This window comes from Nothoprocta perdicaria, unplaced genomic scaffold (genome assembly GCF_003342845.1).
Source record: "Nothoprocta perdicaria isolate Ctin4 unplaced genomic scaffold, notPer1 scaffold_14, whole genome shotgun sequence".
Classification (NCBI taxonomy): Eukaryota; Metazoa; Chordata; class Aves; order Tinamiformes; family Tinamidae; genus Nothoprocta; species Nothoprocta perdicaria.
The window spans coordinates 2,296,298-2,320,943 of record NW_020454538.1 but is presented as its reverse complement, the minus strand read 5'-3'; the positions used below and the strand labels follow the sequence as shown (position 1 = coordinate 2,320,943).

The 24,646-nt window shown below is 42.0% G+C and overlaps 1 long non-coding RNA gene across 1 annotated transcript; it reads left to right on the top strand.

Annotated features, from left to right (window-relative positions):
• Positions 1-3,468: 3,468 nt before the first annotated feature.
• LOC112943010 lies at positions 3,469-15,737 on the top strand. The gene is made up of 3 exons (XR_003248509.1): positions 3,469-3,523; positions 7,195-7,335; positions 15,582-15,737. It is a non-coding gene; the product is annotated as an uncharacterized LOC112943010 (long non-coding RNA).
• Positions 15,738-24,646: the final 8,909 nt, after the last annotated feature.

Sequence of the window (24,646 nt, the reverse complement as noted above, 5' to 3'; positions counted from 1 at the left end):
CAGATCCGAGGACGCCCATCGCTCCGGCAGAGTGGGGTCTTTGGGAGCAGAGCTTTGAGTGGGAACATTGACTCCCACACCTCCTGCTGACTCCATGCCTCCTCATGTGCCATGATGTCCACCTGAGGTCACCTCCCTTCTCAGTGCTGTCAACATGGGGAAGTTTCATCTCACAGCTCAGCCACTTCATTGCAATCTTCTGTGTCTTTGTCCAAGCATTTAGTGTCTGTGGGTAGCACCATGAACCCCTTCCTCCTTATAGGCAAAAATCATGCATCTCATTTTCTAACTCATGCCCTTTTCCTGTACAGGCCACATTATACATGGCTTTTCCTTCAAAAACTAATACTCCCCCAACAATATACATCTCCCTCCCTCCATCCCCAGTACATGCCTAATTCCGCTTGCACTCCATGTGTATTTTCATCGTTCCTGAGCCCTGCCTTGGCACTGCAGTCGGACACCTCATTCTGCAGGAGTCAGTGTGATCTCACTCTGGTCACAGTAATTTTCTTCCTGATGGAAAAAGAACATTTGGGCTATTAGCAAAGAGGAAGCTCGCAGTGTCATGCAAGTTTACATTGAACAATTGTTGTACCAAAAGCGCTGGAAAAACAGTTTTTTTTCAAGCACCACTATATCATTTCCCATTTTTTTAAACAAAAGCTCAACAAGCTGTAAAAAAATGGACAATGGATTAACTCTTTATATTGCCTATAGCTAGCCAAAAAATAACTGGTGGTTAAACCCCAGAACCATATTTCTAAGCCTACATGCTGGATCTTTATCTAAAAGTCATGATTCAAAATAAGCTGTAATAAAAATTAAGCACCAGCCAAGGCAGGAAATAAAATACTTGCCCTACCCTTTCTATCTTGTTCCCCATGATTACAGGCCTATTGAGCGTACCATAATGAAACACAATAGAATGAGATTAAATAATAAATGAAAGCAATACTTTAGTCATATACTCCTTTAGCCTGAAGTAACTTTTACCCTCATTTTCTCACCATAAGACCATGCACAGAATAACACATATTACCCAAGAGGTAAAGCAAAAACCATCTGAGCAGCAGAATTCCCTGTCCTAGGATAGCCAAGCAGTAAGTAATGAAGTCTCAGCTGATTTTGCTGGTGATCTCATAACAGGGATTTCCCAAAGGAAAGCCAAAACTAATCTTAAAAGACATCTTTGTGCCCCAAAAAGACAGGGGTGCAAATGAGGAACTAGGTTAAGAACTAAACATTCACGTAGCCCAAGAGCAAAATTTGGGAATATTAGACCTCTTGCCTGGAAGGGGTGATGTTTTGGAGTACAAACCAGCCTTTTACTGAAGGGCAGAGGAAGGATAACTCCCCTTGCAGCCATGGCATTGTGTAACTCCTCCACTGGGGACATGACACTTCGTTTGAAGCAGCAGGTATTGGCCAGCGATCACACAAACCTTGGGTCTGCCCTGAGCTTTCAGCTCCTATTTCACTCCTTCCCTGAGCTATGGCACCAGGGGGATGCTTCCAAGGGCAATGCTCCCAGATGACCCAGCAAAGAAGGTCATTATGAAGAGCGATGCTCTGGAGGGGTCTTGGATCAGGCCCATGGCTACCAGCTGGGGCAGTGGGAAGGAGCATTTTAATGAATTCATCATCTGACACGAGGAGCTCAAACACATTTTAGCTTTTGGATTGTCATCTGTGAGGTGATTTAAGTCTCTACCGGGTATTTGCCCACATAGAGTTATTGTGTTTAGGGGAGTAAAACAAGTAGATGTGAGGTTTCCACCAGCCAGCGAATTCCATGGTGTAGAGGCATCCAAATAGGGCTGCTTATTCTTGGTACTAGGTTTGTGTTCAAAATAGTTGCCGGAATATTAAGTCTGTGGGATTTTTTTGAATGGTACCATTTGCCCTTGCAGTACAGTTAAAACCCTCAAGCAGGTTTTTGGAGGAGTTTTTCTCTCCTGGTATTTGAAGGCTTCTAGTCCAATACCTGTCTCTCACATTGCTAGTGCCAGATGTTTAGAGGAAGATACCCATAGCACTCAGTTATGACATAACCTGTTTGCAGGAAAAGCAACCCCATTGATTAGTGGTTTGATTAACCCCCACAGAAGAAGATTTTATAGCTTTTGCAAAGCACTTTTTTTTCCCCTTTTGTTTCTTTTGCTGTCATAATTCCTAACCTTCTTGTTATTCTTGTACATGGTCATTGCACTGGGGAATTTGGTGGCATTTTCTCACACAGGGCATGCACACAATGGAAACAAAAGTACCCAGAAATTGTGACAGCTGCACATCATCCAAATACGCTTTCTACCCAGGATTTGCTATAGTCACATGCTGGTAATCAAATTACAAATTAATTATTTTATTGCCTTTCAGTGCAACCTCACCACTTCTGAAGGAAGCCATAAAATCTATTGCTTAAAAAGCTCTGGCTGAACATAGTAGATTTTCTGCAAAGAACACACCAGCTGTGAGTGAGATCCACTGATCTCTCTACTGGGGAGAAGCAAAATGCCCTCGCATGTTTTTCATCCCAATTAATCTTTGATGAATTTAGTTTGCTGACATTTGGGCTCTGTATTGGTCCCTAAAGAATTGCCCTAATGTGCTAACCCCAAATTTGGGTTATTCTGAAATTATGAGACCTATGCTGAGATTTTATCTTATCCCTGGTTTATTTCCTGTAGTCTAGTGACAAACTGGTTGGTAGTCACAGTGCATAAAGGAGAACTGAATTACATGATGTAAGCACATTTATTCTGTATTCTGATGCTAAACAAATTATGTCTTATAATGAACTCCTATACACAAAAAAAAAAAAAAAGATTAAAAAATATACAGGAGAGCAACTCTAAGAAATTATTTATCTTTTTGTAAAGCTGCAATATTGTATGCAAGTTTAGTTTTGGAAACACAACTTTACTGCAAATCTCTTATTAGACTTTGTAACCTAAAGGTTAATAACACAGGATGGAATACCATTTTGTCTGTGAAATGTTTAGCAAAAGCTAAATATCCTTAAATTACACTCATGGCAGAATAAATGTTTTGACTTCTTTTGCAATCACAGTTTTGTTAAGCAGCAGAATTACTTGTGTTGAACTTGTAAACTTTCCAGTACAGACTTGCTTTTGTTGACAGCATTTTTTTTTTTTTGCAGTGTTTTCAAGATAAAAAACTATTTTGATGATCAGAAGAACCTGGCACTGTTATAAGAAAATTAGGACCAAATGTTGACTTAAACATTATTTATTGTTTTATTGTGGTAGGAACTTGCAGGGGTTTTGCAGAGGATAAAACCCATTCATGAATGGGAGCTGATGAGGCATGAAGTTAATAAGAACAATGTAAGTACATAAGTACATAATTGCATGGACAGCTGCATGTAGTTAGAGGTTCAAGCAGTCATCTGTATTTATTGACTGGTCCATAAGCATTTGCTTTTGCTGGGCATTACTAGTTAAGAGAGAAGAAAGGCCATGGGGAAATTTTGGTGCTAGGTGCTAGGACCTGCAGAAAGGTATGAATTTGGGACTAAGCTTGGACTGACAAACACTGTTTCAGTGTGTTCTGGCTTTAAATTAGAGCTGGGGTGGTTCTGCTTGGTTTCAAGGGGAAGATCTGGTTCAGGCTGTTTCTAGTTGGGCCTTTTCTTTGAGACTTTGTGAAACAAAACTGTTGCCATGACCCTCCATTGGTTATAACCATCTCAGTGTGGCTTCTTGTTTGTGAAGTGACTGTGGATTTAGCTGCTGGAGCATGTTGGTAGCCCTTTGCTGTGTATTTTGGAGAGGATGAAATAAATGCTTCTGCATGCAGAATATGAAAAGTGATACAAATGCAGATGGGGGGGGAAAAATAAAAAAAGTAGGTAGGCAGGAAATATTTCAAGAAAAAATCCATGAGAAAATGGATTTTGTGGTGCATTTCACTATTGCTAGGGGTGTCTATGCAATGAGAAAGTTTATTTGCTTGCCTGTAGGATGTATTTGCTTTTAAAAATTTTCTTTGAAAAGAGCAGAAGAACTGGAGCAAAAAGTCAAGTTTCTCCTCAGCTGGTGATTCAGACGGCTCAAGCTGAGAGCAGCTCTGTGATTTCTCACTAAGTAGCACGTAGTTCTCCTCAGCTTTGGTGCAGAGACCCTCTTGAAAGACCATTTGGACCAGCTACAGTTTATGACAGTGTATAAAGCTAGCAAGCAGATGGGTTTTTATTGGAAGAAGAATACCCTGAATGAAAATGGGATTAGCTTTGTGGAAAATCACCTGTGCTAAAAACTAGTTTGGGCCAGGGACTGATGTAGTGGTAGCTAATGGAAGAAGCCAAACATCTGTTTCTCTAGATCCATTTGAAATGTTTCCCTCATCCTTCCATGCTGCCAAACTTGCAAGTATTCCAAGATCAAAGAGTGCCACTTCCTGAGCTTTTTTCTATATTTAGCAAATACCTGAATGGAGCACTGACCTTTTTCAATAAGAGATGAGTTGGCAACTGAACTATCTGATTCCTGCATGTGTGCACAGTTTTCTTCCAGGTAATCTGTCTGCTCATGAGAGCCAGGCTCACATGTCCTCTTAATATTGAGCTCATCTGGTATGAGGCCTTGCATCTGCTAATTAGGACTTTACAGCACCAGAATCTCCTGTACTAAAGATGCCATTGATCTGGGATGTGTAAGATCACAGGAGGGCAAGGCCTGGGTTTCCATCCTCTGTAAATTGCCAAGATTTTGATGTTTTTAGCTTGAAACCTTCCTCTGGCACTTAGTGCAGACTAGCTGAAATCTTCCACTTTGATCATCTCTAAACCATTTATTTATGAGCCAAAGTATCATTATTTTGCTACAAATTTTTAATGAATATATACTGTAGCAAATATATGTGTATATATTTTATTATTTCTTCCTGAAACTTGCAATTAATATTAGCAATAGAACACTTCCCCCTCAACCCTCCCATTGGAAAGGTAGAAATGGGGCATTTTGACAATTTGAAAGCTGACATCCTTCCCAAAACTTTTTTTTTTTATTGCAGAGTCATTGGAGAAATTCCCATAATTTCTATAATGAAGCTATTCAAAATAGACTAAACAGGCAAAGTACTTAGAGGACAATATTCCAAATGGCAGTTGTTACAGATCGAGGCACTGGAACATGCCACGTGCTTTCTGACACAACTATGTTCTTCAGTACATCGTGTATTAAAAACTGTTTCTCTCTTTTCTGCAACACTCTTCTTGAGGAGGGTGTGGAGCTTTATGATCCAACTCTTGAAAAATCTTGCTCTCCAAGCGCACTCAGCTCAAGGACTATTACAGTGGCAAAAGGTGTATTATTTGCCTTTTTGTTAAGAAATGTCAGTATACCATATTTTAAAGTAATCATATAATACTTGATGGGTTTTATATATATAGCTTTTTCCTATTAATGAAGCTTTGATTACATTTTAAAGAACAGGAAAGTGGAAGCCATCTGTACTCATGAGCAGCTTCCAAGAGAACTTAGGCTGCAAAAAGCTGACTGAAATGGATAATTTTTGTTTTCTAGAATTTTTCTCCCTTTTCCCTGTCTCATATCCATACTGACATGATTGCCATTTTAATTACATAATATTGCACCACTTCAAATGACATTTTCTTGTTATATATGTAATAACTGTTCTCCCATGAAGATGCATAAAAGCATATACAGTTGTGGGCGGGGAAGGAATTTAATATATATATACACATATATATTTTATGCAGAACTCATCTATACTTAAAAAAAGAGCCAATTTCCACGTGGAAACAGATTTGGCCTCCTTTAAAACCTGGCTGGCTTCCCTGGAAAATGTTTCCATTTTGGCCAACAACACTCAAAACCAACAGAACTTTCTTTGCGAACATTGTGAACCCAAAGCGCAGCACAGAAATCTTTTCAGGATGAGTTTGTTTGCTGTTTTATATGACTGCAGTTGTCACCCAGCTATGAAATTGGCTCGATCTCATGGTGAGTAGCTTCAGTCTTTCCAGCAGTGCAAAACAGCAGTTACAGCTATGAGCAACTGGAAACCTGGGTTTATCCTCTCTTCTGGAGCGTGGTATCAGCCACGATATAGAGCTCCTTAGTGCCATGCTGGGCTATTCATTCCATATTTACAGAGAAGGAGGCCACCCCCAAGCCAAACCCCAAACCAGCCTTGACCCAAACGTACCTCAGGGTCTGAAATGGCCTGAGCAAATTACCCAGGCACCTTGAAAATGGAGGGGGGGGAAAAAAAATGCTCCTTATGCTGGTAGTGTGAAGCTGTGCAAGCAAATTCCTGGGCACCGTGCTAAGGTTCTACTGTGTGGTTTGATTTGTGCCACAGATGGATTTCGGTATGTGGCTGTAATCTTGAAGATGCCTTCCCTTTACTTCTAGAAATGCCCAGATCAGTGAGGGATGAATACAGTTTTGGATGGTGTCTTCAGTGCACATGCTAACAAATCCATTTTGTTAGTTCAGGCTGGGGAATGAACAGCCCAATAGTCTGTTCCCAGTCTTCATTTTTTAATTGTAAACTGTCTTTCCTTCTTGCTGGACTGTAGTCCCAGTTCTTATTCTATGAGCAGTTGGCTTCTGGTAGCTGCCATTTCTTCTGCACAGCCCAACCAGCAAGTCTTGGAGCATGGCAGGTCCTGCTGAGCTGTAGGACACCTTTCTGGACGCATTGTGCTCTAAGACCAAGGCCCCTGTCTCCTTACCCACCAAAGCCCCAAAATGCAGTACAATGCTTCAGGTGTCACCTGCCACCATGCAGGACATAGGGTCTCCTTGGGTCTGGATCTGGGACTTGGGCCTCCACCTCTCTTCAGACCAAGAGAAGCTCAATGAGGTAGAAGTGAGTTGTTCTAGATTACCCAGTAAGGGAATGGCAGAACCAGTATTACAGCAAGTTCCTCTCAGCTTTAATGCACACAGTTCAATACTCAATATCTTGCTGCCTAAATAAAGGGCAAAAAAAATCTCCCAAGGTTTCTATTTTCACAGTGAGTTTTAACATGCCACTGAATCTTTCCTGTTTGTAAGGTATATTTTAAAACTCCAGAATCAATTTTTTCTTTTGCCAATGACAATGTTATAAGAATATTATTGTCTTTCAGGTTGCTCACATGCCACATGGGTTATCATAGCAATAATATATGATTATCCTGTTCAATTTTTTATTTAGGAAGTGCATTCAAGCTTAAGACCTGAACTGAATTAACCAGTTTTCTGAAGCAATCAGTATTATCCTGTGGATAACATACTTGGATGAAAATAAATGGGCAGTTCAAGGACTCTTTCGTCTTTCTGATAACTCAAGAAAAAGGTATAAAATTTTCTTTCCTTAATAGAGATATTCTGAAGACAGTTCAGCTAATCAATATATTTATGTAACAGGCAGAAGCCTGCCATATGGTGACATTCTTCTCTGAGTCTGTTCCTGACTCCTGACTGGGTCTATTCCTGGATTTACTGAGAATCCTCTCAGAATAACAGCTGGGTGTAAAATGATAGCCTGAGGGTGCTGTCCAACACACACTTCAGATTTCTGATTATTTATATATTTAGTCAGATAGTGATAAAGTAGAGCTTGCTATGCTTACAGTTTCTGCTTACAGGAAGCAGGTTTCTGTACAGGACCAGCAAATGCTCTACAACTTAGGCTGTGCTGCCCCTTTCAGAGGAAAGTGGTCTTAGTATAGGCACATTTATAAAATTAACCCACTTTAAACATGTAATTGCAGGTTTGAGGAGATGTTTGTCTCTAGTGCTATTTGCTATTGTAAATATTGAAACTGCTGGAAAACCCTGGAGACTTGGAGGGTGGATTGAGTTTAATTATTTTAGCCAAGGAGAGTCCTGGGGGAGATGGTATGAGCACCCTTCTGTCTCTCAGGTTGGAGTTGCACCTGCTTGTGCTTCTCGGGTTTATTGCTGTGTACTTTTGGGGTACTGTTTTGGTGCCATGGCCATTTCTGCAGGTGCACAGAGCAGCAAACTGCAAAGCAATTCTCTGCTGTGTTTGGCTAAACCTGGAAGCCTCTTATTTCCCAATCCTACTACCATCACCCATGTTACTTCCCTTCAGGACTATGGTCAAAAGCAAAGGAATCCCTCATGCAGTTTGCCCTCTTTAAGACCATATTAGGCCTATATTTCATAGAAAGTGAACTGTTTTTCAATATGCTTCAAGATGCAACTCATCCTGTGGGGTTCGTTCCCACCTTGCATGCACATGCAGCCTCTGTGCTGTGGCCCATTTGAACGGGCAGTCACAAATGTTGGCTTTTAATCTGGGAAAGGGAGATGTCTGCCTGCGGTTTACACTGCGAAAGGTATCAAATAGACCAGAATTATTCACCTTTGGAAAACTTCAAAGAACCCTACAGATTAAGGCAGTCTTTCAGTGGATGGACTGTATGGGGTGTGAGGATGTGGAGTAATAAGAAAGAGGAGAAATGGGGCGTTATAGAGAGGACTAGTTTAGTCTCCATGAGCAAACATAACAAATTGCTTGGTGCGCAGTAGTTGAGCAGCTCACACTTTCTTTTTTCCAAGAAGATGAGGAAAATGTGCACTGTGGAACAAATGTTGGTGTTATTTCACACTTAAATCCTGAGAAATCATACTGAATTGGGCGCAATTGCAAGGAGTGACGTCTCTACCCAAACCAGCCTACAGAGTTCAAGGGAAAACATGACTTCTAGCCACCCTGAGCTTTTCCCCCTTCCTGAAAGGCTGGCTGAGGTGGCCTGTCACCACTGCCATAGGAATGCCATGGTCACCACCACAGCAAAGGGGTCTTATAGCATGTGGTCACTACTGCTGACTGCTATGGACATTTGGGATGAACACAGCAGTACTGGCAGAGGCTGGATTTTTGTCCCTGATAAATGTATGTCTAGTGCTTTAGTGTCTGATGCCACTTGATCTGCTTCTTTTTTTTATACTGCTACCCCATTTCAGGCTAGGGCCTTCTCATACTTATAGCTTCAATCTTGAAAACAATTATAGCACCACCCATAAATGATTCACACTTCTAAAGGGAATTGTTCTCATAGAAGAATGAGTTGCATTTTGTACATAGGAGTGAATGACCCTATGGAGAGTAGAATATTTTCCTCGCTAGCTTGTTTCTGTGCAGGAAAACACTACTTGAACTCATTGGTTTCCAGATACAGCTTCCAAATTAACTGTGCAAGTAAGGTAGATCAGGCAGAGGCTGATGAATATTTCAGCCTGACCAGTCAGTGCTAACAGAAAGATGTGCAGGAACTGATTAGAAAATGACCTCTGATATGTCATGATATGACTTCATAGTCCAGTGCTGTACTGTACCATTAGTAGGAATAAATGCCTAAAATTCAGTAACACATATGTCACTTCCCATTCTTGATGGTGCTGAAGGCAAAGAGAGAAAGAGGAGACGGTTTAAACACAGTTTCATGCAGACCTTTGAAGATTTATGCTGGAAAGCATTTTGACATTTATGAGGCGTATTTAATCACTTCAGGTGCTGTTGAGTAGATACTTTACTACTGACACCAAGAAATTGCAGGAAATACTTGAATGTGGTCACAGTATAATGGAGGGTGTTGGTATCTCTCAAGTCCCAGCCATTAGCTCTCAAACATGTTCTTAGTGTTACCCAAAGAACAGAGGCATGGGGGCTGAGCTGAGTATTTTAGTCCTTTGTCCCTATAACTTTATGGCATGTAGGAATGATTTTGCCTCCTGTTCCCTGCAAATAATGCAGCTGTAGGGGAGTGTAGGTCAAGGCCAGATCAAGTACCTGGTTAATATAGTGAGAGCTGTTACCAGAGAATTTTAGGCCCAGTAGCTTCCTACCATTGTGCTTCCTACTGGTATATAAGCAAGCAGAATAAAAAACAACAGCATGCAGTTGGTTCAGATCTCATGAATTTGTCAGTCATTAGGTGAAGCCCATTCCTTTTTTTCAAAGAAGGCATTGAGCTGACCCATCTGCCTTCCACTGAATCCACTGAATTAGCCGTTCTCGAGCTGGTTTCTGACTAGAGATAGGGCCTATTGGTGCACTCAGGGTCCTGAAACTCTCTGCTATTTCCTTTAGGTTTCTTAGATTATCTTCACTGGATGAAAGGATGTGGAGCAGCAGCTTGGCGAGGTAAACAGGAATGTACATTCAGAGGTGTCAGTGTGTTAAAGGCTTCTCTGAGCTTAGCAGCCCCTGGGGGAGGCAACGAAGGAATATAAATGATTGCACTGAGCCAGCGTCCTAGCAGTTCTCTGCTGTGCTTAGCAGTTTATGGGTCTCGTTTAGTCTCCAAGAAAGCAACCTGTAAGTTCTGCAGGTGATTCCAGCAAGTGTAAGGCTAGGCTGTGTGTTTGGAAGCTTCTATTAAGAAAAATATTTTGCAGTTTCCTTTAAAAACTCAAACTTGATGCATTGAGAATTCTACGAGTTATTGAATTAATAGTTATGTCAGAACAATAATGACAGGTATTTTGGAATGTATACACTGCACTAGTATGACTGATCCACATAAGAGGGGGTCTGTCCTTAGTTGTTTCATGGCTAAAATCCAAATATAGCTTCATCTCATAAATATGCCCATAAAAAACATAGGCATCTTGCTGGTGTGTACGTTTGGAATGAATTTGCCATAGGCTCCCTTTATAATAAGGGGACGTAGAGGGAATCTGTGATTCAAATCTTAGTGAGTTGAACTAATATGTAGAGGGAAAGGAAGGCTTTCATTGCTCAGACTTGGTGTTTATGTCCCAAATGAGTTAAGAGATAAGGCTACAAGAAGGCTTCTGCAGTAGACTTAGGTGTGCCAAAGCACCAGCTGGCTGCCTTGTGCCAAGTGCATCTTCTGTCCTTCAATCAGGGTATCTCTATATACCAGCTATTGCAGCGTTATTCAAGAAGCAGTGATTTAGTCTGTTTGACACCCAAACCAAAGACCAAAGCTAGACAACTGATTCTTCTTGTCCATCTTCCTCATCTATGGAACTAAACAAAATGTGATCTTCTTTGCTCAGGCAGCCCTTAATCTAGAAGGGAATGTTTTACTAGTTCCCAAGTATCTGTAGTGTTCTGTCTACATGGCAGCGTGCAGCAACTATTGTTTTATGTTAGGTTAGTTAAGTTTACTTATATTCCATATTTTTCCATACCATATATTATTACCGTATATAATTTTATATACCATATTTTTCCAACCTGGATGCTGTGACTTAAGAAGCATACTTAAAACAGTTCTCTCCCTCCCAGGGATGCTTACTGACTGGAGAGTCAAGGGTTGTGAAGAGACATGGAGTTTTAAAATGTAAACTCTGTGTGTGTGTGTGTGTGTGTGTGTGTGTGTGTGTGTGTGTCTGTCTGTCTGTCTGTAAACTGTGTTACAGAGACTTTTTAATAGATGGTTCAGCTTCCCATTAGTGCATATAAATTCTTAGTAAAGCAAAGTGATCTTAGAGGCAGGATGATCAACACAGCATTATTTTTTTCCTGTTTGCTCATTCATAGCACATTTCTAGGAAGTCCCTCAGGGCCCAACTATTTTATTGCCTAGAGGGCTTTAATTCAGGGTTGCCAAGGGGCCTTCGGGCCATGGAACAGAACTGTAGCAACTGGCTCTGCTGATGTGTCTGCATTAATAACACTGATGGGGAAACACCAGTCAGGGAGAAATGCTGGCCTTGGGTGGGTGATATGAGCCAAAACGCTATAGTTGTTATCAGTGTAGGTGCTCAACCTGGGCAAAAACATAGGTGGTGAAGTGAACTTGTGCTGCCTTCTGCATGTAGGACCCTTGATGGGGAGTCCCAGGTGAAATACTACACAACCCTGCTCGGTGTCTAACCAAGTCTTTCACGGCACTTCAATAAATGGGGAAATTAGTTTTCTTGTCCTCAACATATCATGCCTATATGAAAGCCATAGTATTTATGCCTGTTTTGAAGTATAAATAAAAGTGAAATGCTGTACTGGCTGTTATCTTTGTGAGAATGAGGCAAAAATACTCTTCCTCCAAAGGTGTGTTTTTTTTTTCTATGCCAGCTCAGGCAGTGAATCAAATTTCCCTATTGGCAGCAAAATGAGATGCTGTAATTTCCGAAGGGTTAGGTTGGATTAAAGGGCTCGTCAGACAGAGGAAACATTAAAAGCTGGAGGACAGAAAGTTGCTTGGCTGCGTAGTCTCTCTTTGTACCCACATGTACCATCCAGATCTGACCTTGCTCCCAGGGAAGTCAGTGGAAGTCTGGCTATCATTCTCCATGGGAAAAATCATAGCCAGAAGTGGAAAAACACCTGCACGGAGCCCAGCCATTGACAGTTGCCAGTCTGAAAGATTCCAGTTGAAAATGAAAAGCCACAGCCAACATCCTGTACTTTTTGGTCAGCCTTTTCATATGGGCTGCATTGGTCTGCTACTTTAACACTGAAGGATCTGTATTCTACCTGACAGTCATGGAGCAACTGTCAAATGCAGAACACAGAAGCAAAAGAAGGTCTAACTGGCCTCCATTTCATTAGGAAGGGATCTATGTTTCACTGCTGGGTCACTTCTGCCACTGTCCTCTTCTGAGTGCCAGTGGACACTATGGCTGCCTTGCCAGGATCCAGCTGCTGAACAAGGCTGGAGTTAGATTCCATGTAGATATGTGGTGGGGAAAAGACTGGTTTCTGATTATGTTGCCTGCAAGGCAAATCTAAATAATTTTAAATTACCATTCTGAAAGATCACACCTCCACCTGGATCAATGCAACCCATCTGACATCAACTGATCTGAAGTCAGAGAAGCTACACCCTTTTCTGTCAACTGAAGATAAGGCTAAGCAGTATGTTCTAACAAGTAACAGAAAATGCCACTACCTTATCCTCATGCTAAACTTCCCAATGTGGAAGCTGTTGAAGATCTCACTATTCTCTTCAGTTCAGAGTGTTTCTGAGCCTGTGTCCATGGAGTACTGAATAGTCTCTGCAGGCTGAGTGAACATGAGTAGTCCAGTGCTCAACCAGGACCCTTGGGGAGACTCAGACTAGATTACAGCTTGCAAATGTGAAACTATGAATCACTGAAGAGCACTACTCTTGTTTACTTAGTAATTAATCAGCAGACAGAATGCCTCAGGGAGAAAAATCATCTTTGCTATGTGTGTGCATATACATATGCACATGTGTCTCTTTCTCATTATACACATATACAGTTATTTTAGTCATAAAAGACATATATACAGCTGAATTTATCCTTCTGTGAGTCTGATTTGCTCCCCAAGCAGACATAAGGGCTCACACTGTGGAGAGTGGAATATCTGCAACCTCCTTTCCTCAAGGCTTTGCCAGGTAGCCTGGTGTGAGTAGACACAGCTCAGAGTCAGCTCTTGGTATCCAAGGAAAAGTGGGTCCTAGACACCTAAAAGATGCAGTAAAGCAGACTGTTTCCAAATCCACTTTTGCAGGTAGGCCTTTCTGGACTGTGTAAGACATTGACAGAACTGGTGCTAATGTTGTCAACCTTTTCTGGATTAGACTCTGCATTATACAAAGAGTGAAGCAACTGTCATGAACTGTCCAAAGGGTAAAATGGTGATGCAGACTTTGGGTAACTTTAATGCCACTGCAGAAAGGAAAGGCCATGCAGAACTTGCTTCATCATTGTTGGTAGAATAATATTGGTCCCAATATTAAGGCATGTGCCATAGTGTTTTGCAAGGTTTTTTAAAATACGTGAAACTACTGAGAAATAAACTAAAATTACTAGGAAAATTATACTAAAAACCCTGAAAGCCTTCATATTTGTTCATGTCTAGACAGTCATACTTTGCAATCTAGTATTTTTGATATCTAATAGAATTGTGAATATATTTCTTGGATGTTATGATGTTGTGGTTATAAGGACCACGGTGAGAATCCCAGTTTTTGTTGGAATCGTTGAAAATTATGGGTACACAACAGTTGGTGCCCTGCAGAATATAAGAACTGCCTCATGCTTACAATTTTCCAAAGGTCAGTGTCAGGGGCAGATTACCAAATAATGCTGTTTTTGTAAGGGAAAGCCATGCAAGTACTTGTCTGTAGTTTTATCAGTGAAATGGGGCAAAACATTTCAAACTACTGCTACTAAGATCTGTGCATAATGCTGGAACTGGTAGTGCAGCCAGGAATAAGATTCGGATAGTCAATCACAAGTGGAGTATCTTGATAAAATATCTTTTAATGGAGCTGAATGCAATGTGTCCAGAAATAAGGACAGCAAAAATTAATTCAGAATTATCTAAGGATCACTCTAGTAAAATGACATAAAGCAAGTCTTCACTGTCATGTTTTACCAACGAGTCAATGTTAATGAAAATAATAATAATAATAATAATAATGGTTTTAATATGGAGATAATTCTATCCAAACAATGAAAGACTACACTTTGTCCTAGGTCCTCAGACTGACGGAAACACCATTACCATGATTTAAGTGTTAAAGACTGTACTTCGGGGACTTGAAGAATTCTCTATGTTCAGCCAATTTAAAAGAAATGAAATAGATGAATTGGCTGCAAAATCTAAATACCTCCGTGTGGGGAAAGTACCAGCTTTAAAAATGTTCTTTCAGTTGTGGAGAAAGCTATAAAAAGAATGATGGTCTACAAGCTAGACACATTCGAATTGGAAGTGAAGCATGAGTTTTAACAGTGATGATCATTCACTTTTGAAATAATAAGTGTTAAAGAAAACAGCTGGTTCTCCATCTCAAATTGTCTTCAAATAGAGATTGGTGGCCCCTCTAAAGAGAGCAAGGGACTTCAGTTTTGCACAAGAGCAAATTCTTAGTCCAGTATCAGATAACTGGGAGAAATGTAGTGTCCTGGGATAAGTGGAACGTTATGTTAATTGATTAAAAGGTCCCTTTCTGCTTTAAAAACTTTAAAGTAGAATTTCACTTCGGGCTAATTCAAGATGGACCATTTAAGCACCCCTCCAGAACACTTTCAACTAACAAGTTTTCCCAAATTCCATCAATTAGACAGTGGCAACTGCTGGAAAGGAATCTAGGGGCACATCTCCATTACGTAGGTACACCTTGCTGTGCGTGGAGCATTGGCGTGCCTTTTGGCTTGCCAGAGCCCATCAAGATGGGCATCTGCCCATCAGATGCATTGGAGGAATCCAAATTCCCAGCATTCCCAGATATAATCACTAGAAATATCCAGTATAAACCTCTACTCAAGTCCCTACTAACTAAATATTATTAGGGCAGCCCACTAATCAAGATCTGTTTTTTTCATTAACTGTATATGTTGCTAGATGTGTGAAGTGTGGCAGAATATCTTTCATGAGGGCTATAAAGGAAGGTGCAATGGTGAATTAATATGCATATATTCATTTTCCATCTATCCTGTTCTTGTCTGGATGGTTTCAGATTAGTTTTCCATTTCAGTTTCAGAAAAAAAAATCTCGAATGCAATAATTTAAGCATAATAATGTAGGAGTTTTACAAGCTTATACGACACTGTCCCCAACCCAAAGAACATTTTCTGTGCGACCAGGAAATGTGGGGTTTTTTTGTTTCTTTTTCTTTCTTTTAGATGGCTGGCTCAAACCAAAGGTCATCTCTCGCTGCTTTCCAAGAATTATCCATCTTCTGGCTGCCCAATAAGTCTGGATGTCCAGCAAAACAGCATGTGCTTCTCCTGGCTTAGCAACCACAAAAGCAAGTGGGATCCTGTAGAAAGCAGGGGGGACTCAGGAGAATCAGAGAAGGGGCAGGGGTGCTGGAGGTATCCCATGGGAAAGGCAGTGAGCATGCATTCTGCATGGATAGGAGGCGGGAGAGCCGGGAGCAAGACAAAGGACATGGTGGAGCATTGGCTTTGCATGGGGACAGTTGCAAGGGACAAAGCAGATGTAAGTACAATATCTGCTCCGCGCCGAGCTCCGACCGGCTGCACAGCAATGCTTCAAATAAGGGCACTGAATATTTAGCACCTTCCCCTAGCGAGGCCCTCACTGCTGATCCCTGAATATCTTTTCTACCCAGCCAGGTCAGCTTGTGCTTGGAGAGATTTAATATCAAACACAGTGTGAAACTCAATCTCTCCTGTTAGGCGAGCTCTGACAATGGAGCTGCCATGTGCTTGGTGGGTCATGTCAGCATTAATTTACTGCCCCTGGGTGCTGTGGAAATGTCTCAAGACTGTCACACTCCCACACTGCTGAGCTTTTGGCTTGCAAACAGTGACCAGGCAGAAGGTGATTGCAGAGATGGGGCCTTGCAGAGGGAGAAAAAAAAATCAAAAGCTGCTACAGAAACCCTCCAGTATTATTAGACTTGTTTAAATGGATGTGGACTGGAACATTATTGATGACACGAAAAAAAAAATCCACAAAATGACAGAGATTTGGCTTGGTAAAAGGCAAATGTGTGGGGATGCTCAGGGAAATGGGGAGGAGGGAAGAAATACTGTCATTATAATCAGGGGAGACTGAGAGTTTAAAAAGTTCCAAATCCCCTGCAACAAAGTAAAACTCATCTTTGTGGTACATGAAGCCTACACAAAGCTGTTATGTTTTTTGATGGGAGTAATGATTTTAAAAAGTAGTTAATAGCATATTTCAGCTGAGCCGCTTGAGTGGAGCTGGAGCTTTCTCATGTGCTCTCTCAGGAGTGATCACTGCTGCTTTTCAGACTGCTTTTCCTACAGCACACAAACTTAGAGCACATACATGGTTAATTCTGCAATTTTGCTTCTGTTTTGCACTGAGCATTTTGTTTTATATATTTCAAACAGTGCAAGCAATGAGGCACTATATTTTACCTATAGGAACAGAGCACGGAGAAATCAGACCAGAAACAGTTAAGACACTTTCGTTAAGGAGAAAATATTGGTATTTTATGGGCATAAAATACCATACTATAAAATACCATAGGCAGCCTGAGTGGACAGGGTTAAATTTTCCTCCACTGTGTAAGCTGGAGTCCAAGTGGATTTGCTGTCCCCACGCTGCCCCTCTCTGCAATTCAGAGATACCTTGTTTTGTGCTCAGCGCGTTGGCATTGCATGAAAGTGTATGTACTCCTTTATCTCAGATTAGCGGTCTGAAAGGGAAGTCAGGTTTAAATAGTTTAAAGACAGAGGAAATCTTTCTTTCTAAATAAATACTACAAAGGCCACATACTCATTAAAATACTGTTTGGGTAGGAAAGAGGCCAATAAAATCATGCAGAAGGGTGATGAGGCACAGTGAGCTTATTGAGCTGTCTGAGCTGGGCTCCCTCGGCAGCTGCTGGTTCATGGTCCTGTGGTGACAGCCAGGCCTTTCTTCAGCAACCTGGGGAGGGCAATCACTGTCTTTGGGAAGGATGTCCTAGGTGGGTTTGCCAAAAATCCAGCTTCTGCTTTCTGCTGTGGACTGTTGATCCAGACAACTAGATTGATGTCTAGCTCAGTGATTGAGGTCTAGCTCAAAAGGGATCCAGCTGGTATGTGGTGGTTCTTCTGACCACATCTGCTCTTTCAATGCAAAACACATAGGTGGTCGCTAGGATTCTCTGTCTCCACCCAAACAATATCCTAACCCTGGTGCCATTGATTGCCTCTGGTCACATGAATTTTGTGATGCTCTGAACCCTGGAGTGGGTCTCAAAGGCAGCCCTGACTCTGAGCAGACCGAGGCTCCTGGAAGATGTGGGATTTAGGGGCTTGATCCCCCTCAAGCAGAGCTGGGAATTGAACCCAAAGCTCCCACTGCCTGTGAACACAAGGAACAGGCCCTTTAAAGAATAGGGGTACCACCATATCCTTGAGGAGAGTGTTGCTGCGTCCTAGAGGAGTAGCAGGACTTTGCAGCTGACTGATGATAACTCTGAAAGCAATGTGGCTTTCACTCACATGAGTTTCCCAGGGTTGTGAAGAAAACCTGTGGCCCTAAGGGCTCCATTCCAGGGTGGAGTCTTACGTCAGCCTCCAGTTTTGCTTGAAACCTCATCAAAAATCAAGCAGCACTCTGATCACTCTTGATGTGAAGTCAGACTACTACAGCCCCAGGTTGGAAATTATCTCACCCGCTTTGCACATCTTCAATCCAACCCAGTCATGTAGGGTCTTGCTATGTCCAGTAGAGATAGACACCTGCAGACAGCAAGCTATCCTATTCTAAAAGAGATGTCTAAACAGCTACTTGTCTCTTCCCATAATCAACAGATGGACTAGATGCCTTGTTCAAGCTAGGTGGCTAAGGATGAAATCTAACCCAATCTAAGGATGAAATCTAACCCAATGAACCCAATCGAAGTCACAGCTTCTTAGTCTTCTAAGCAGAACTTTGGCCATATGAAAACAGCATTTTCTCTACCACATGTGCTGGTGGTGCTTCTAGGTAGCCCTGAGACTCCTCGGAGCTCAAACAACCTTCAGACATGAAGGCTATAGCCAAAACTGCTGTTTCAAGTTCTCTGCTCTTTGCTGAGAAGTTGTACTTTTTCTTATGTGAGGCTATTATACTTGTTTCCCGGGCCCTATCACTGGGGGAAACGTCTATGGAAAAGATGTGTCTGTCATTTGGCATCAGGCTTGGAAACAGTCTGATCTTTATTATCAAAGTGTTCCCCAGCCTTCAAATTACCAGGTAAAAGTCTATCACTCATAAAGAAAGTCAGACTGAAATATCATAATGGTCCCTCCTGGCTATTCAGGATCTTATTCTTCCCACATCAGTTTTACACCTGTTTACCTCTAACAATTACAATTATGAGGGAGTACTGAACCTTCTTAATATCCCTGTGCAGATACTTGGAACTGCTTCTTCTTATGAGGATTTGCTCAAGGGATCAGTGTGCAATGAGTACAAGCCCTTTCTGTACAGGAGCGAGATAACCATAGATCATATCTGTGAAAAACATTAACGCAGGCCCTAGATCTAGCCATGCTGTGCATAAAATCACTTCCCAGTGCAAGTACCTCAGCCCTCCAGTCTTCTGCTGGCCTTGCAAAGACACCTTTTTTCCCCTAAATTTGTTGTCGCTGCAGTTCAAATCCTATGGCCCCCATGTGGCACTTTCTAACCATACAATTCACAGATGAATGTGAAGTGAAGTCGCAACCCAGATCTCAGAGAGCTAACTCACAAACATCCTCGTGTCTCTCCAAACACCTTCTCCTCTCCCCACCATCCCTCCCTGCTTGTCATGTGTGGAAAGGTGCTGTCTTATTTGCGGGCAGGAAGGAAGCAAAGGGACTGGGACCAGGAGCCGTCACTGCCGCCTGCTTGGATATTCACACCAAAGGGCAGCCCAGCAAAACCTGAAAATGTCACCAGTATGAAGCTGCCCAAGCCAAGTCCATCGCTGGCCCCTACACGCAATGTTCATCCACTCTTTGGTCTCATACATTTGGCTGGGGGATAGAACCTTCTTGGGCAATGTCCCACACGGGGAGTCCCTTATGGTGGTTGCAATAGGATGGTCTAGGATGGCCAACCTTGTGCGGGATGAGCTCTGTGCCCCATGGGATCTGCAGCGTGCTCTTCTGCCCACATACATTGCTGAACCCACCCTGTTATGAAAGAGGCCCTGGCTGCCTGCCCTGCTGCTCCAAAATTTGCATCTTTATCCTGAATTAAACTCCAGTCCAAAGTCTGCTAGTATTTTTTATTGTTGTTATTACTGCTGTTTGGAAAAAGCCGTCCCTAATAGCTTAATATCCTGGAAAGTCTCCTAAGCAAGTGTCAGCACAGCAAGATGGAGGTGGGCTTGCTGTTCCTCCCTTAATCTAGCTTGGGCGAGTTAAAACCAGCAGTGCAAATGCTACCACAGAGACATTAACTCATGATAACACCCACAGCACTAAGCCAGGCTCTCTGGGAGATTTGTTTTCTGGCTACATTCATGTGCTAATATCCAGGCCATGTATTTCACGGTGCAAAGCCAGATTTTCTGAAGCAAAGGACCACTTGCAAGGAAAAGGGAGGAGACGCTGCTTGAGGGAGTGCCTGACAGCAAAGGGGTGAAGGGCTCTGGGCCACGCACAGGGTGTGGGAAGGAAATAAGAAAAGAGCCCTTGTCACTTGTGGGAGGGGGCAGGCTGAGCTCCTGAGGTTAAACGAAATGCAAACAAAATGCCAGGTGCTTGTGTCTGCAATTCACACCTTTCTTTTACCATACATTCTATATAAACATTTTTTTTTTCAGTCACTATTATTGCCTTTGTATATGCAATATAACCTCACTTGGAGGCCCAGCTCAACCTCCTTTCTGCCCAGGGGTCCTTTAGATAGAGTTCAGCAATTTATTGCATGAGAACAGCAGAAAAGTTGCCCATGTGAATGCAGCGTTGTACCCGGTGCCCTCATGGGTATGACTTCACATTGGTCAACACTGGATCTGTATTATTAAATCAAAGCAGGGAGGAAATGAGAACTGGAAAACAAAACACCCTCTTTACATGTTAACTCCTGCACATGTTCAAGAAAGCAGAAAGATGGCTGTTGTCAACTCTGTAGGGGTTAAAAACGACTGAAAATATTGTTTTGTTGTCCTGTGAGTATTTTAAGCACCACGACCAAATAGTATATTACTGGTAGACGTCCATCTTGGGACATGTTGCTACTCATTTGAGTAACTGCTCCTTACCAAGGTCTGGAGATCAAGAAGCAGGTGACCCAGGTATGTGAAATACACAGGACCTTTTCTCAACATATCTGGAAACCAGATTCACTTAAAACTCAAATAAGGTACTGAGTGGTGAGGAGGAGCCATATGGTAACCTGGGGACAAGTGAGTGCTCTGTGAACAAACAGTAAAACACCCTGTGTCATGTGAAAGGACGATAGATTTATAGAAGTTTGTTTGTATTAACTGAGTGTGTTTTAGTTACAAGATGCATCATTTGGCTCCGGATCTAAAGGTAATTTTTATTGCATGTTTTTATGAGCATTTACAGTATGATTTTAAGAAAATAATAGAATAAGAAACATATTGACTTTCCTGAGGTCTTTAGTCTGTTAACTTAGTATTGTTTTTCGTTGTTTATATTAAAGATGTAACTAAGGATTCAGCTGAGTCCAGGCTGCCTTATGGAAGGTGCTGTGTCAGTGTTTACCAATGGGACAGGTGGTGTCTTGAGCTCCAATACAAAAGGAGCAGGAGAGATTGGCTAACTCTGGGATTAGAGTTTCTCGTGGGCTAATAAAATAGGCCTCCACTCCTAATAGTGCTGCCAATTTCTTGTGTGGTCATGGTCAGTCTGCTAGAGCTAACTATTTGAAGATACCTATATACAGACACACACAAGAAGAGCTGTTTATGCTATTGGTTTCAAGAAGAACTTGGTCTTTAGCTGGGGGACACAGATTCACTGTTGATTTAAGTGCCATAAAATTGCGCTTAATTTTTAAGTATATTGTATATACTGTATATTACAGCACTATGAAAAGTTACTTGGAAGCAGTTGAGCTGGGTCAGTATGGCTCTCCTTGCCTTGCTAGTTCAGGTTGTGCTATAGAGCATTGCCCTGTATTAGGTGAATGTCCCCCAGTACTTCTCATCCACTGGCATCTGCAGCCTTGAGTTAGTCTTCCCCTGCGTGTGATTTAAGCCAGAACTGAGCTCAGTGGTGAGCACAGGATGTTATTTGATTGATGTTGAAGGATTAGCTTGATAACCAATGCTACTGAAATATCATTCACATTAGCAGAAGGCGAGAGGTGAGATGTTTAAGGAACAGAGGGCAAAATTCTGGACTGTGTTCCCAGCTGTTCTGCAGACTTCCTGCAGGGAGGGAGTTAGTTAATGTCTTGGTACATTGGTTCACCGTTTGATAATAATCCTTCCCTCCTACTACTCTTTGTGTCTATTTAGCTGTAAAGTCTCCAAAGCAGGAAACATCCCTGTGATGTGCCTTGGCTGGTACCAAAGGCCACTGTCAGGTGAGGAACCTTTTGGTGTGCTAGTGTTGGAAATGTCTCACGGATGTGGTAGTCAGAACCAAAACCTTTGTCAAGCAGAGAGGGGAGAGGAACCAGAGCTTGAATGGGCAGGAAGACTACAGTCATCACACAGAGAAGTGCAAGCCCTGAGGGAATTGCAAGGGAACTTGCCTTGCCAATGCTCATGCTCTACCTGTTCATAAAAGATTGTATATCACGCTTCAGGGCTGGCAAGCCAGGACTTATGTACTTAAAAATTAGTTCTGATAGAGACTGGATGCTATTTCTATGCCTCAGGCTGTTGTAACCTATTCTCCTTCAGTACCAATTCTCATAGAACCCAAATCCAAGGTATAGTTCTCGTCATCTAGAGATGTAGGATCCATTGCAAAATCTGCAGGCAACCATGCTGGCAGCTTAGGAGTTGCCTCTGGGCCTGGCGTGTGCTTAAACTACTCATGAGCTATCTGGGCTCCTCAGCAAGATTTCCATCCTTGTTTGACTCATCTTTTATTTCAGGAATTGTTTGCATTTTTATGCCTTTGAGACTAGGTCCCGTGGGAATCCTTCCTAAACTCCGCATTGACCTCCTGTATTTCCAGCACATAACCCCTTCTCGGAAGAGGTCATTTGATTCTCCACTATAAATACATGAATCAACACCTTATACTTTTATGGCACTCTTCCCAAGTCTCTCTTGCTAGAAGAAGTATAGAAAGCTACAGTTTTCATTATGTATTAGTGGGTGACTTGAACAGAGTAGCCATGCATCAGAGTCTAACAGTTGCCCTTAAAATATCAGGGCATTAGTTGAGTCTTACCTCAGAGGAGACTATACAACCTAGATCAAACTCAACACCCCTGAAAACTTCATTTAGATCATGAAAGGCTCCCAAGGCAAACATACTTTGCTTATAAGGCTATATAAGGGTCAAAGAACAAAATGTTTTGCCAGGAGAACTGCAAGTTCCCAACTATGCATGAGAGATGAACTGTGAGCAAGCTGTGTTCAGACCAGAAGAACATTTTCATAAAGCTAAACAAGTTCTCTAGTTATCAAGCAGTTAGTTTCAGGTGATAATTAGCTTTAACCCAGCTAGTTAACACTACGTTAAAGACATCTAATCTAATCAAGAAGTCTAGAGAGAGAAAAAACTCAGAGATAGCATGGATAAGTAACACAGGATAGGGTGAAATGCCTTATGAACATACTGTTAGTGTTGTCCTGTGGCCCTGCTGGGAAGACAGACAGCACTCTCAGAGTGGGTGAAAAACTTTAACACGCCTAAAATGTTAACTTAAGTATGGTAAGGGAGACTGTGAAATACACAGGCATGTCTATGTATACTTGGAGGAGTACCTGCAAATCCAAACGTTTTACTCTCTGTAAGCATAAGGGATTCATATAGTATCCACCAAAGCTCATTTTGACTTATCTGCAGTTTTGAAATAAACCATGCAGCCATGTAAGTGCATGGACACTAGTAATCACATTTCTGAAAATAATCCAGTGTAATTTTAAATAGGAATCCACAATGTCAGTGGCCTTTCAGTGGAAAGTTAGATGGAAGTTGCTCACATTCTTCATTCATTATATTTTCTGGGTAGATGCTACTTCCTATGGCTACAAGCCAAGGCAAAGATGGCAATGCTCATAAATGTATAACTAATTTAAGGATATTAAAGCCCTTTTTGCTTCTGTGTTATCCACTAAGTCACCTGTGTGATAATATGTCTATTACTTATCACTCAAGTCGGCTGTTTGGGTGCATAGGATAATCATCAAAGAATGCATGTCCCTCCCAAAATATCCCCCCCCCCAAAAAAAATCATTCCAATAAATTGCAATGAAAATAATAACCAAAGTTGAACTACTCCTTCTGCACCTCTGACTTGTGAGTTTTCCTGTGACACTCTTATCCTTCGAAATACTCAGGTACCTTCATCCATAAAATGTATGAAAGAAAACATGCTTACAAGGCCCACCCATTGAGCAGCTATATTAGCAAAGGTTTGCAAAGACCTTTGGAAATTTCTTGGCCAGGCACTATCAGAGCACTGAAATGCCAAGTGCTGAGGAGCCCAGTGTCCGTGCTGGCCTTCCTGCTCCCTCCTGGCTACACGAACTGTCACATAGACCTGCCCACCTCACCTCAGCAAGCACATGAAAGCCCAAGAAGGGGAACCAGGCCCAGCTTTGCACATACGTTGGTGCTCCTCAGCTTCTGGAGGAGCAGAGCAGCTCCGGTGGGAAAGGAAGGCTGCTTGGGGCTGCTTCCTGGGAAAGGAAGGACCGTGAGGCACCACCTTGGCTAAAACCAGTGTCTCAGGCTCTCCTCTGATGTGGTTTCCACTTGCTGCAGAAATGCTGCAGCTGCTGGACCCGGAGAACAGCCACAGCTCTAGACTGTAGGGCAAGAAAACGTAACCGAGTCTTGCTGATTTGCAATAATGTTGCTCCATCCTGGGTGTTATCCTGAGAAAATGAAATTCCTCAGTCCCTTAGGGCTTGTGGTGAAGTGAATGGCAAAGCCTCAATCACTTCAAGAGCAACAAAACTGGGCTTTTATTCAGGTAGTTTTTTTTTTTTTTTTCCCCTCCCAGAAATGCTATAAGGTCATATCCTGCACTGAAATCACACAGTATCTTTTGTACTTGTCAATCATAATTTCCCTGCCCCCCCATACACTGATCTGCACACACATGCACGCATACAGAGTCAATGCAA